Source organism: Vicugna pacos, chromosome 2 (assembly GCF_048564905.1).
Source record: "Vicugna pacos chromosome 2, VicPac4, whole genome shotgun sequence".
Taxonomy (NCBI): Eukaryota; Metazoa; Chordata; class Mammalia; order Artiodactyla; family Camelidae; genus Vicugna; species Vicugna pacos.
In genome coordinates this window covers 94,191,940-94,205,841 of record NC_132988.1, presented here as the reverse complement: position 1 = coordinate 94,205,841, position 13,902 = coordinate 94,191,940, and the positions used below count along the sequence as shown (strand labels likewise).

The following is a 13,902-nucleotide window of genomic DNA, read 5'->3' as shown; positions in this document are numbered from 1 at the left end:
TTAACTCTGAAAAAGATACATGAATATATATAAGATATTTAAGAATAATTCCATTTTTCTTTTTTCTTATCTAAACTACCTCAATTCTATCATAGACATGCATTACTTTATGATAGGAAAGCAACTTTTTTTTTGGTTCATCTAGTGAAATATGGTTTTCCTCCTAAGAACGTATTGAAATGTGTATAATTAAAATAATATTTCCACCTCCTGTCCTTCCTATGTCTCTTTTGCAGTGATGAAAATCTGTTTGGTAACTCATCCCAACAAATTGTCCGTGTCCTCTTTCAGAACATTTTTCATAGTCAAATAAATTTTATTAGAATAATAAACCCTACCTAGTCTATCTAAACCTCTCAACATGTTTCCAGAATTTGGGAGGATCCCACATGTTTTATTTTCTCCTTGAGATGGGGTTTTATCTTATTTTATATTATTTCATTTCATTTTTAAAACCCACAGAGAAGTTTTTTTGCCTCTCCTGTGCCCGTTAGCTCTGGTGTTACACCCAGACCAGTAAGGTGGGATAGAGACACGTGTGCGGAGGTGCTTAGAAAAGTTTGGATAAAGAATTGAGGATGCACAAAGGAGGTCATTGTGTATTTTATGGTGACACTGAAGAACATATCTGAGAACCAATGGAAGATCAGGGATTACAGAATCTCAAAGAGAAATAGCATTTGGCTTATGCATTATTTATTAGTTGGCTTTGAAAAAAATTATATCAAAGTTGATTGTAGGTGGGGGATGGAATTGGGGTGGATCTAATAATAGATTGTTAGACTGAAAACAATTGTAGAAATCATCAGTCATATGCCAGAGGCTTATTCTAGTTTTAAATGTGAAAGTAAAAACTTGGCAAACATCTAAATTTCTAGCAGGAGGGCTTTTTCAAAGTAAATTTTAGTAAACTCCAACAATTGGGATACTGTGCAGCCCTTAAAGTGAGGTTGCAGAGGCATACCCTTCAGTCCTTGCAGGTCACTTCTGTGGAATCTCCCTAGGTCTGGAGGTCTTCTGAGTTTGAAAATTTGATGATTTCATAGATCTAGGATTCCTTATTACCCGAAAGGGCCTAATTTAAGAGAAATGATAGGATCAGGATGTAATTTGCATTCTAGGAAGTAAGGAAGAGATGTTTTTTCCCTCCATTAACAAAAATTTATTGAGCATCTACTCTATTCCAGGGCTTGTGCTAGGTGGTAGATAAAATAAGATGAAGAAGATACTTTCTTCTCCTTTAAGCGGTTCACATTTGAGTGGAGGAAACAGATCCTCATAGGAAGCAGACAATCATAATAAAGTGAGACAAGTTCTTTATCAAGTGATAAAATCTCATGGAGAGTAATAGTTACATATTCTGTAACTATAACTCTCCAAGGATGATAAGGACCTCCAGTATGACTTAAGAAAAGAGATATTTAGACCATGCCTTGAAAGACAAGTAAAAATTTAGCAGTCAAATAAAGGAATGTGTGTATGTGTGTGTGTGTGCATGTGAGTGTGATCCTGGAGGACAATGCACTCATTGGCAAGAATGAAAAGGTGATGGCATTCTTTTGTATATCTTCTTTGGTAAAGTGTCAAATCTTCTATCTACTTTTTATTGGGTTATTTTGTTAATACTTGGTTTGAGAGCTTTTTACGTATTTTGGAGTCAAGTCCTTTGTCAGAAATCTGTATTGCAAATATTTTCTCCCTGTCTCTGGTTTGCCTTTCCATTAATGGTATATTTTGAGGAGCAAAAGTTTTAAATTTTGATGAAGTACAATTTTGTTATTTTTTCTTCTATGATTCATGCTTTTGTGTACTAAGAAATCTTTGCCTACATTAGGAATGCAAGGATCTTCTCCCACATTTTCTTCTAGAAGTTTTATACTTTCAGTGTCTAATAGCATTGCTAGTTAATTTGGGGATATGGTGTGATTGTAAGTTAAAGTTCATTTTTTTTTTCATATGGCTATTCAGCTGCCCCAGCATTATGTATTTAAAACACTGTTCTTTCCACCATAGGAAATCAATTGTTGTAAATCAATTGACCGTATCTGTGTGAGCTGATTTATGCACCCCCTATTCTGGTGCATTGATCCATAGGTTTATTCTTAGGCCAATACCAGGCTCTTTTGATTACTGTAGCTTTACAGTAAGTCTTAAAATCTCATACTGCAAGTCTCCAAGTTCTTCTTTTTAAAAATTACCTTGGCTATTCTAGATATTTTGTATTTCCATATACATTTTAGAATTAGCTTGTTAATTCCTACCAAAAACGGCAGCTAGAATACTGATTGGCATATGTCGAATCCATAGATCAGTGTGGAGGGAATTGATAACAACACTATGGAATCATTTGTCTCATCTTTGCTTTTTCTCAGTGAAAGTTTTTAGGTCTCATTGTACCAGTCTTGCACATATTTTGTTAAAATTATCTCCTTGTATTTTATTTTGATGCTATTCTAAGTTGGTTGTTTTACTTCAATTGCCAACTGTTTTTTTTTTTTGCTAGTGCGTAGAAATATCATTCTTATATTTACCGTCTATCCTGTGATGTTGTTAAACTCATTTATTATTTCATTTTAGTAATTAAAAAATAGATTTCTTAGGAATTTTTCCATACAGGGTCATCTTATCTGCAAAAAAAAAAAAAGATAATTTTACTTCTTCCTTTCTATTCTTAATGCATTTTCTTCCTTCCTTCATTCCTTCCTTCCTTCCCTCCCTCCTTCCCTCTTTCCCCTCTTTTTCTTTGCTTTATTACACTGCTAAGATCTCCAGTATAATGTTGAATAAGTGGTAAAAGTGGGTATACTTGCTTTATTCCTGATCTTAAAGGGAGAACATTTAGCAAACAGCCTGATACGTGGACGCTGCCAGAGTACCCCAGGGCTCCAAGGGATCTTTGAGATGTTTGCAAAACCCAACCACTTCTCACGTTTTCACTGCTGACTTTGGGTCACACAATCAGCTCTCAGGTGAATCCTCCCAATAGCTTCCTGACTGTCTCCCTCCGCAGACTCCACCTCCCTGCCCCAGCCCCGCTCCCAGTTTTACTCTCCACATAGCAGCCACATTATCCTTTTAAGATGCAAGGCAAACCTTGCCACAGGGGCTTGTTCTCTTTCTCCCTGTCACCCCTGCCTTCTGTGCATCCCTATTTACTGACTCGTCTTCCCCAGGAGTGCCAAGCTTGCTCTTTCCACAAGTTCTAGAAGACTGATGGGCTTTGATTTTTCTCTCTTAAATCCTTCTGAAGCCTGGGTTAGAGCTACCAGGCCCTTTGAACCTCAGGATGTCTGCATCTTGGTGACCAAGTGTAGAAAAGTCCGGGAAGGCTGGTGGGTTTGCCAAGTCTCAGGAGACAGACTTTCCCTGGGGCCTCTCATTGGAAACCCTAAGGAATATGAGTGCTTCCTAAGGTGAGACATAATGACCTTCTATGTCTCTTGCAAGTCTTTAATTAGAGACTCCATTATAGACACATCATGTTAAGTGGGACAGGAATTCCACTAGAGGAGGGAGCAAGTAGGAAACTCCTTGGCCAGAACACAGTGTTCAACCAGTCTGACATTTGTAATAATGTCTTTGCCCCTGAGGACTGTATCCATCATCCCTTAACTTCTGGTAAAAAGTGTTTAATAAAAAGGTAGGGAGGCCTTGTCCTCCAGGCATTATCAATCACTCAGGCCATCAGTCAGTCGGCAAAGCTTCCTTGGGTACCTTTCATTCCCTCGTTGTGGAAAGTACTTTCAAATGCCTTATCTCATTTCCCCCCTCAAGCCCCTTGAGAGGAGGGCAGGACAGACATCACTCTCATCCAGACTAGGAGTCTGAGTCCCCAGAGGCTGGGCGGCATGAGATCACGTGGCTAGACAGTGATGGAGCTGGGGCTGGGATCTGGGTTTCCTGATCATCACCTACTCTTTTCTCTACACCCAGGTTGCGTCTCTAGGTGCCAGATGCTGGCTAAGCTCCCAGGAGGTGGAGGACAGGTAAGATGCCATGCTCTTGGCCGTCAGACGCTTCTTTGTAATGACTTGGGTCTGAGGTTGCAGCAGATACTATCTTAAAAAGACTTTCTCACTCAGTGCAAAGGCAGCAATGACAGAAAAAGCCTGGGGTATTAGGGGTGATATGCTTGCTTTGGAGAAGGGACAGGAAGGAGAGTGAGGAGGGCGTGACAGCAGTGGCGGTGGTGGTGGTGGGATAAAGGGAGACCCCCTCCAGGGCTCTGCTGGCTTCCCAGGCTGCTGGAGCCCTCAGAGCTGTTACTCTTGGCTCCTTTTTAACCACTACATTCTCTTTTAAAGAGTTGTTTCCCGCACTCCTCCTCCCTCTTCCGCGTCTCTTGGAGAGCCCTTTAAAGCAGACCTTAAACTAAACAAACATGCAAGCGAAACAAACCAGGGCCATCAGATGTGAAGCCGGTAAGGTCGGGGTGTCCAGTGGGCTTGGGCAGTGTGTGTGCGTGCGTGTGCGTGTGCTGACATAGGGTGGGGCCCCCACAGCCCTTTGCCTCCTTCTCCTTTGTTCTTTTTCTTCGCTTCTTTCATGAATCTTTTAAGCAACCACCATCTGCCTTGATAGATGAGCCAATGTTCTCACCTTATCTTATTTTGTTTTCATCTGTATTTGCCTGCCGGTTGTGCTGCTCTTTCTTCCTCCTTCCTTCCCTTTCCCACCCCTTCCCTTCCTTTGTTTCTCTTTTCAGTAAAGTAGGACTCTCTGTGATCCTAAAAGATGCACATTTAGATGATGGCTAGAGGAGCAGCACTGGCCATGGATCATGGGTTTACACCTCTCAGAGCTTGGGTCCCCATGTATACCATGGGGCTAACTATGGCAACCCCACTGCTGGTTGGGAAGATTACATGGGAGAACACACGGAGAACACGGAGAACAGTGCCTGGCACACAGGAAGGACTGGATATCGCTGAATGTTAGCATCACTGAAGGAGTTCCCATAGACGAGGCACCGGGGCCAGCAGCAGTGCATTCTGGTTTGGCTCCTGGATCTGTGGTGACCTCTGGAGACCAGGCTTTATCGCAGCATGAGAGTGCCTTTCCTGTTTGGCCTATTTTTTGCTTATCTGACTAGAAAAGTGCTCGACTACTTAAGATTTTCACAGGATCCCTAAGCCTAAAGGAGGACGGAGAGACCAGACAGAGCTGGAATCACTGCTGGTCCTACCTACAGCTGGGACAGGGCCACTCGAAAGATGAGCGTATTGGTCCTGCCTTTTGTGACAACTTTGTGACTGAGTAGATTAATGCATCTTTCTGGGTTTCCATTTCTTAATGAAATAGGGATAGTTAGTTACTTTACAGGATTTTGTGAGGGTCAGTGAGCTGATGTCTGTGGAAGCACTTAAAACTCTAGAGCTAGACAGACTCGAGTTGAGCTGCTGAGACCATTCTTTCTAAGCCAAGGAAAGAATCTTGGGGAGAATCATAGAACTTTAGAGCTGGACTAAGCTTGATGCATATAGTCCTCACGGGGCATTTCACAGACGAGAAAACAGGACTGAAAGAGGAGGGGTTGAGGCCATGGCCACACAGCTGTTTAATGACAGAGCTGACAACGGGGTCCCAGGGTGTGCTCCTTCACTAGACCACACTGAAGGACACAAGGGAGCACAGATCCCAATGCAGTCCCACTGATAGACTTCCTATGGGCTGCTCTCAGGGAAACCATTCAGATTCTTTGAGTATGGGAAGCCAGGTTTGAATTTTGGCCCTGTCCACCTGTGTTCATTTCTTTCTTTCTTTTTTTCTTCCTTTCTTTTTTTCTCTCTTTCTTTCTTTCTTTCTTTCTTCCTTCCTTCCTTCCTTCCTTCCTTCCTTTCTTTCTTTCTTTCTTTCTTTCTTTCTTTCTTTCTTTCTTTCTTTCTTTTTCTTTCTTCCTTCCTTCCTTCCTTCCTTCCTTCCTTTCTTCCTTCCTTCCTTTTCCTTCCTTTCTTCCTTCCTTCCTTCCTTCCTTCCTTCCTTCCTTTTCCTTCCTTCCTTCCTTCCTTCCTTCCTTCCTTCCTTCCTTCCTTCCTTCTATTAGTATTGACAAGTGCATACAGGCAGTAACCACCACAATTGAGACACAGAACATTTCCATCATTCCACAAAATATTCCTTCATTCCCATTTGTAATCATCCCCTCTCCTTACCCCACCCAGCAACCGTTGGTCTGTTTTTTGTCCTTATGTCATTTTGCCTTTGTCAGATCATCACAAGTCTTAGTTCATTCAGTGTTGCTATAACAAATAAATCAGGTAGCTTAAAAAGAACATAAATTTGTTTCCTCACAGTTCAAAAGGCTGGAAAGTCCAAGATTAAGGCACCAGCAGATTCAGTGTCTGGCAAGAGACCATTTCTTGGTTCATAGATGGCTGGCACCTTGCTGTGTCCTCACTTAGTGGAAGGGATAGGGAGCTCTCTGAGATCTCTTTTATAGAGGCACTAATCTCACTCATGAGCACTCCACCCTCATGGTCTAATCACTTCTCAAAAGGCCCAGCTCCAAATACCATCACATTGGAGGTTGGGTTTAACATATGAATCTGGGGGACACAAACATTCAGTCCATGGCATCATATAATGGAAAGTGCAGGGTGTGGCTTTTTGAATCTGGCTTGAGTCATGTATCATAATACATTTGATATTTATCCATGTTGTTGCATGTATCAGGAGTTGGTCTCTTTTTATTGGTGAGTGGTTCTCCATTGTACAGCTGTAATTTGTTTAACCGGGTAATAGCCATTTGGGCCATTTCAAGTTTTTGACTATGAAAAATAAAGCTGCTGTGACTATTCACATACTTATGCTTTCTTTTCTCTGGGATAAAGATCTAAGAGTGAAATTCCTGAGTCACATGGCAAGTATACAGTAAGTAAATTGATTAGAAACTGCCAAACTCTTTTTTGAAGTGCTGTACATTTTGCATGCCTGCCAGTGATGTATGAGAGCCCTGCTTGCTCTGTGTCCTCACCAGCACTTGACATTGAGTTATTTTATTTTTCCCATTCTAAGATGTGTGTATCTCATTATAGTTTTAATTTTTATTTCCCTCACTACTAATGATGTTGAACATCTTTTCATGTGCTCATTTGCCATTCGTAGATCCTTTTGATAGTGTTGGTTCAAATCATTTGTCCACTTTCTAAAATTGGGTTTTTGTTTTCTTATTGTAGAGTTTTGAGAATTTTTTTATGTGTTCTGGGTATAAATCCTTTATTTCTTTTTCTTGCCTAACTTCACTGGCTAGAATGCTCATGTAGCATGTTGAATAGAAGTAGTAAGAGTGGACATCCTTGTTTTTTTTCCTAATCTTAAGGAGAACACGTTTGATATTTCATCATTCTGTATGGTGTCAGCTGTAGGTTTTTCATAGCTGCTCTTTGTCAAGTTGAGGAGGTTTCTGGTTTCTGGGAATTTTTGCCAGGAATGGGTGTCAGAGTTGATAAAGTGTTTTTCCTGAGTCTATTGAGATGCTTGCATGGTTTTCCTTTCTTTTTTTTAGTATGGTGAGTTTCAAATGTTAAACCCATCATGCCTTCCTAGGCTAACCTCCGCTCAGTTATGAGGTTTTTATATTGCTGGAATTGACTTACTAAAGTCTGTGTAGAATTTTTGTATCTCTCTTTGTGAGGGATCTTAGTCTGTAGTTGTCTCTTCTTAAAATATATTTGTCTGGTTTTGGTGTCAGGGTAATGCTGGCCCTTATAGAATGAGTTTGGAAGTATTTCCTTTTCTTCAATTTTCTGCAAGAGCCTGTGTAGAATTGGCATTTTTCTTCCTTAAATGTTTGGTAGGATTCCAGTGAAGCCATACTGACCTGGAGTTTCCTTTGTGGGAAGGCTCTTAAACTAAAAATTCAGTTTCATTAATAGGGATAGGGCTTTTGAGGTTATATTTGGTGAGTGTTGGTAATTTGTGCTTTTAAAGGAACTTGTCCGTTTTATCTAAGCTATCAAATTTATTGGCACAGAGCTTTTCGTAATTTCTCTTATACTACATTTACTGTCTGCTGTAGCTCTAGTGATACAACTTCTGCTGTTCCTGATGTTGGTCATTTGTGTCTTGTCTCTTTTTCCTGATCAGTCCAGCTAGATGCTTGTTAATTTCATTGATTTTTACAAAGAATCAGTTTTTGGTTTCATTGGTTTCTGATCTTATCTTTATCATTTCCTTCCTTCTGCTTACTTTGGGTTTAATTTGTTATTCTTTTTATAGTTTATTAAGGTGAACACTTAGATAATTGATTTCTATCTTTTAATTTCTAATATAAGCACTTAATCTTATAAATTTCCCTCTACTCTCTGCTTTGGTTGCATCCTACAAATTTTTATCAGCTTTATTTTTATTTTCATTCAACTCAAAATAGTTTTTAATGTCCCTTGTGAATTCCTCTCTGAGTTATTTAGAAGTATGTTTTAAAATTCCCAAATATTTGGGAATTTTCCTGACATATTTCTAATGTTGATTTCTAATTTAATTCCATTGTGGTCTTAGAAACCCTTTGTATGATTTCAATTGAAAAACTTTGTTGAAATGTGTTTTATGGCCAAGTACATTGTTTACCTTTACCTTGATGAAGGCTCCATGTGTACTTCAAAGGAATGTATATTCTGACATTTTGGAGTCTTCTACAGATGTCAGTTGGGTCAAGTTGGTTGATAGTGTTATTCAGGTCTTCTCTAGCCGTACTGATTTTCTGTCTGCTTATTCTATTGATTACTGGGAGATGAGTGTTGGAATCTTCAACTATAATTGAAGATCTGTCTTTTTGTCCTTTCTGTTCTATTATTTGTTCCACGTCTTTTGAAGTTCTGTTGTCAGATGCATACACATTTAGGATTGTTATGTCTCCCTGGTAAACTGATCCCCTTTATGATTCTGTAATGCCTCTCTTTACCCTTGATAACATTCCTTGTTCTAAAGTCTGTTTTTCACACAGTTTTTACAACCAGAAAAGCACTGAGATCCAGGTGTAGTCGGTACCAACAGCAACCCTTAAAACTCTTTCTCTAGGCTCCTGTTTTCACGATGTGGCCTTCCCAAGCATTGTCTGGGCACGCTAAGCCCCCTGAGGAAGATGAAATAAAAAGCAGCAGGCTGAATGTTGATTTTTTGCCTCTTAAGAGCTAAATGCAGAGATATTTGAGTAATGCTCTGGCTATAGCCCTGGGACACTTTGAGTGAGAGATGGCGACGTGGATACTGGCAGGACAGTAAGCAGTAGTTGGACATGCAGCACCCATGTGCCCTGCAGTTCCCCAAATGAGGCTAATATCACAGTCAGCCTCAGATGCTTGAGAAGAGGCAGGAGACTGTGGAGTTTCCATTCTTAGCCTAGGGAAAGTGGCAGGCAGCCCTTAGGGATTTGAGAGGGCTGTGGATTTAGTGGATATGGGGATTTAGGTGTTTGGAGAGTGAGATTGGCAGGGGAGGATTTGAACATCCAGTCACTAGGGAAGGAAGAACAAGCTGAATCAATCTTCTGCATTATTTAGGCCCCCTTTCTCTTAATAGTATTAGTTTTAAATCCCTATTACCATGTCTGGAACGTAAGTGCTCATTAAGAATTTGTTGAATGAATAAATGCCTAAACTTGAGAATAAAAGTCTATCTTATCTATACCTATGTCTTATAGTATCTCAATACCATGACCATGTCCTTTTCTTTGATGGTTATGTGTGAGTCAGCTGTTGTTATGATAATAGTGTATAACAAACAACTCTAAAACCCTTAGTGATTTATAGCATCAGGATCTTTGAGTCATGGGTCTGTGGGTTGACTGGGTGGCTCTACTTTAGTCTGGGTTCAAATCTGCTCCCTGAGTCTGTCGCATGAGATTGCTCAGTCAGAGGCATATACTGTTCATGATGGATCCAGAAAATTAAGAGGCCAAACCAAGCTATAGAAGCATATTTAAAGCCTCTGTTTGCATCATATCTGATAACATTTTATTGGCCAAAGTAAGTCATAAAGCCCAAAGTTAGGCAGGGGAGATATATATATATACATACACACTATTATATGTAGTGTTTGTTATACACTATTATCACAACAATAGTTGACTAATACATATCCTTCAAAGAAAAGGATATGGTCATAGTACTGATATATATACGATGTAGAGGGAGGGTTCTTTTTCTCTTAGGTGTAGGCATTTATTCATCCAACAAACTCTTGATGAGCACATATTATGTTTCAGACATGGTTACGTACACACACAGATACTTTTACATTGTGTTCACAGCTACTCTGGAAGGCACAGCAAAGCCACATGGCAGAGTGTGGACATTTAATTCCATTACAGGGAGAGAGTAAAGGGCTACGAACAATAATCTAATCAGCTATAGGTACCTTCAGTACAACTGCCAACACACATAACACACAGGCACTGTTCTAATCACCTTACATGTATGAACACATCAGGTTAACAACACCTTTTATTTGATGGCTTGAAGGATGGATATAAATGTAAAAGTTTAAATTGGTTTTTGGTTAGACTTAATGAATTGTAAAGGAAACTGAAAATTACACTTGTGATAACATTACAACAAGTACTTAAATTTTTAAATTCTATGTAAAAAAAAATCCATCATGAAAGGAGTCCGAATATTTTGTTATTCTATGAGTTGTCTGAGGATATTTCCAGAATATTTCTAGAAGCTGTATATGCCCTTGTATATGTATCAATAAATGTCAATTAGTAAATATTTATTGCATTCCTATTGTATACAAGACTTTACTGTGCTTACTGTGGGGGTTCTTGCCCTCAGGGAACTTAAGATTTATCCAGGAGGAAAAAGGAATTTCCATGAGGACAGCTAACCATAACTCAAGGCAGTAAGTGCCAAGCAGCAGCCGTGTGGACAACAGAATTCCAAGGAAAGCCTGGTCTGTGCCTTTGTCCTTCTATAAAAATTCTTAGAGTCCTGTCATTAAAGGGTCCATAATGAGGTGTCATCATCAAGGCCTGGATGCCTCCCACACCTGTGGATTTGGCTCATGTCCTGTCTCAAGGTTTCTCTGTTCTGGACATTCAGAAAGAAATGTGAATTGTTGTACATTACATCCCTCCCTAAGACTCCAAACGCTTCCTAGAGAAACAGGCAGCAAACTGTGTTACACTTCACTGGTTTGGAGAACATATTGGATGTCACTGATCCTTCCCTTCCTCTACCCTCCACTCTTTATTTCTAGGTGTCAAAAAAGAGTACAGTCCAACAAAAAGGAGAAGACGTTTGTTCTAACCATCGACACCAATGCTCACAAAACCATTTTCCACCTTATACTTCAGTGTCTTGATTTCTTTGTTTGCCCAGGGGTCCTGAGATAGTCTCTGTTCACACATGGGGAATGGAAAGAGAATTTGGAAGTTAATTTCCTTTCAAAGCCCTACTTTCATTTTGCCAATCCCAAGTCTGAGACAAATGTGGGGACAGAGAGGAATACTGTGATTCCTGACATGTGAGTGCTATGAAAATTTATGCTTGATTTCAAGTTTTTCCTCTTGAATACCATAGGGATAAGGGATTTTTTTCCCCCAATTTTGATTTTTCTCTCAGCCAGTTCCTGACTGGTTTTAAGTATTTTTGTTCAGACACACTATACTTTTCATTTTTTTTTATTGGCCCTTAACTCATATGAAACACTATGTAAAATAAAGGTCAGTTTAAGACATCAAATTCTTGCAAGTCATAAAACACTTGTGAAGTGGCCCTGGCCTTTTTAATCTATGAAATAAGATACTTGTCCGAACACCTCTCTTACCCTGGAAAGTGGACTACACGCACCAAGGTTTCAACTAACCTCCAGAGTTAAATTTTTGAATTGAAAGTGTTAAAATATGCCCTTGAAAACCAATTAATAATGAGTTTATTTGCATTCATGTTTTTCCACAGAGCAATCCCTACTTCCTTTAAATTTTGAGACACAAGAGAAAACATGTGTGCCCACCTCACCTTTGCAGAGTGGCCGTGAAGTGTGTGGGTTTCATAATCCTCTTAAGCACAAGGCTGCCATCTGTATTGTTCTGTGATTTTATCCACTGGGTTTGCTCCTCTCCCCTCCCTATGCCTGAGAGCCACAGTGTGCAGAAGTCCTGAAGAGGAAGTGGTTTTCATGGACCATTGTCTTTTACTGCCCTCTGCACATCTCTGAGGCCTTTCTCTGAGAGGGAAGAAAGGAAGGAGGAATGAGAAAGGAAAGAAAGGAGGTAGAGTGGGAGGGAAAGACAGAATAAAGGTTTTTTAAAAAATATAAAAGTGGGAACATTCACATGAACAATAAAAACTGGTTAATTTTACTTCATCAAAAGTAAAAAATTTTCTCAGTAAAAGATATGGCAAACATGGAAAAACAGGGCACAAATTGGGAGAAAATGTTTGCAAACGCCTATCTGACTAAAGACCTAAATGTCAAGCCTAAAGCTGTAAAACTCTAAAAGAGAACATGGGAGAAAATCTTTGACCTTGGATTAGGGCATGACTTCTTAGATACTATAGAAAAGCACAATTCATAAAAATTCGTAAGTTGAGCTTCACTAAAATAATTTGTTTTAAAATATTGTTAAAAGATGAGCCACAAACTGGGAAAACTATTTATTAATTGCATATTGATAAGGGAGCTGTATCCAGAACAAATAAAAAGCTCCTGTAACTGAGTAATAAGAAATCAACCCCTCCAAAAACAAGTGAAAGATTCAGACAAACTTCTCACTAAAGAAGAGATACAGACGCAAATAAGTCTATGAAAATACACTCAATGTCATTAATCATTAAAGAAATGTAAATTAAAACCGTAAGATACCACTACATACCTATCAGAATGGCTTTAAAATTTTTTTAAAAAAATGAACAGACAAACAAAAGAACTTAGCAATACAAGTGTTGGTGAGGCTTGGAATGGTGCAGCCACTTTGGGAAACAGTTTGGCTATTTTTATAAAGCTAAACATACACTTACTGTGTAACCCAGAGATCCCACTTCTAAGTATTTATGAAATGTGTATGAGATGAAGACATATGTCCACACCAAACCCTGTCTGAGAATATCTATAGCAACTTTCTTCATAATAGCTCAAAATTAACAACCACCCAGTGTCTATCAGCTCATGAATAGATATACAAATTGTGCTCCATCCTAATTTTAAAATTTGATGCTAAGTTAAAAAGAGTTAGATTCAAAAGGTTACACATGATATGATTCATTTTATATGATAGAACAGATCAGTGTTTGAGAGTGGAGAAAGGACTGATTACAGAGAGACTCAAGGGAACTTGTTTGGCGTGATGGAAAACTTTGTCTTGATTGTGTTGCATGTTTGTCAAAACTTATAGACTATATATTGAACTTAATTTTTTTGTATATACAGAATATACCTTAATATATCTGATTAAAATTATCCACCTTTCCCATAGCATCAGTAGATGTATTTAACATTTTTAAAGAGATAAATCAAATTTAGTATAGAAAGTTTAGAAAATACATTAATAAATAGGACAAAATTAATCAACTGTAATTACAGCACCTAAAGGTTGTCAGTGTTAACAACTTGATGGACATACTTTTTTTATATAAAGTTTTGTAGCTCTTAACATCTTTACATGTATCTTCTACACTATCACTTCCCACGGGCACAGAGCATTCTATTGTATGAACGTTCTACAGATTATTTATTATTAGACACTTAGGTTATATGTATTAGACACTTAGTATTAGACACTTAGGTTATATGTAATTAGACACTTAGGTTATATGTAATTTGTTACTTTCATAACTAGAGCTACAATAAGCATTCTCATATGTATATTTGTGGATAACCGTGATTTATTTCTTTAGCATAAATATCTAGGCATGACAGTGCTGGCTCAAAGGAAAGAAATATTTTAGGGTTTATGATAGAGTT

General features: G+C 38.7%; 1 long non-coding RNA gene across 3 annotated transcripts in view; it reads right to left on the bottom strand.

Moving 5' to 3' along the window:
• Window positions 1-538: 538 nt before the first annotated feature.
• LOC140700370 (uncharacterized) overlaps window positions 539-13,902 on the bottom strand; it is a 30,736-nt gene continuing 17,372 nt past the window's right edge. The window contains exons 3-6 of one of the 3 annotated variants that reach the window (XR_012078772.1): window positions 11,958-12,165; window positions 3,157-3,388; window positions 2,532-2,627; window positions 539-1,075 (exon numbers count right to left, since the gene is read on the bottom strand). This is a non-coding gene — a long non-coding RNA (uncharacterized lncRNA). Of the gene's footprint in view, window positions 1,076-2,531; window positions 2,628-3,156; window positions 3,389-11,854; window positions 12,166-13,902 lie in introns of those variants that run through there. The other 2 variants (XR_012078773.1, XR_012078771.1) reach the window with 2 other exon arrangements.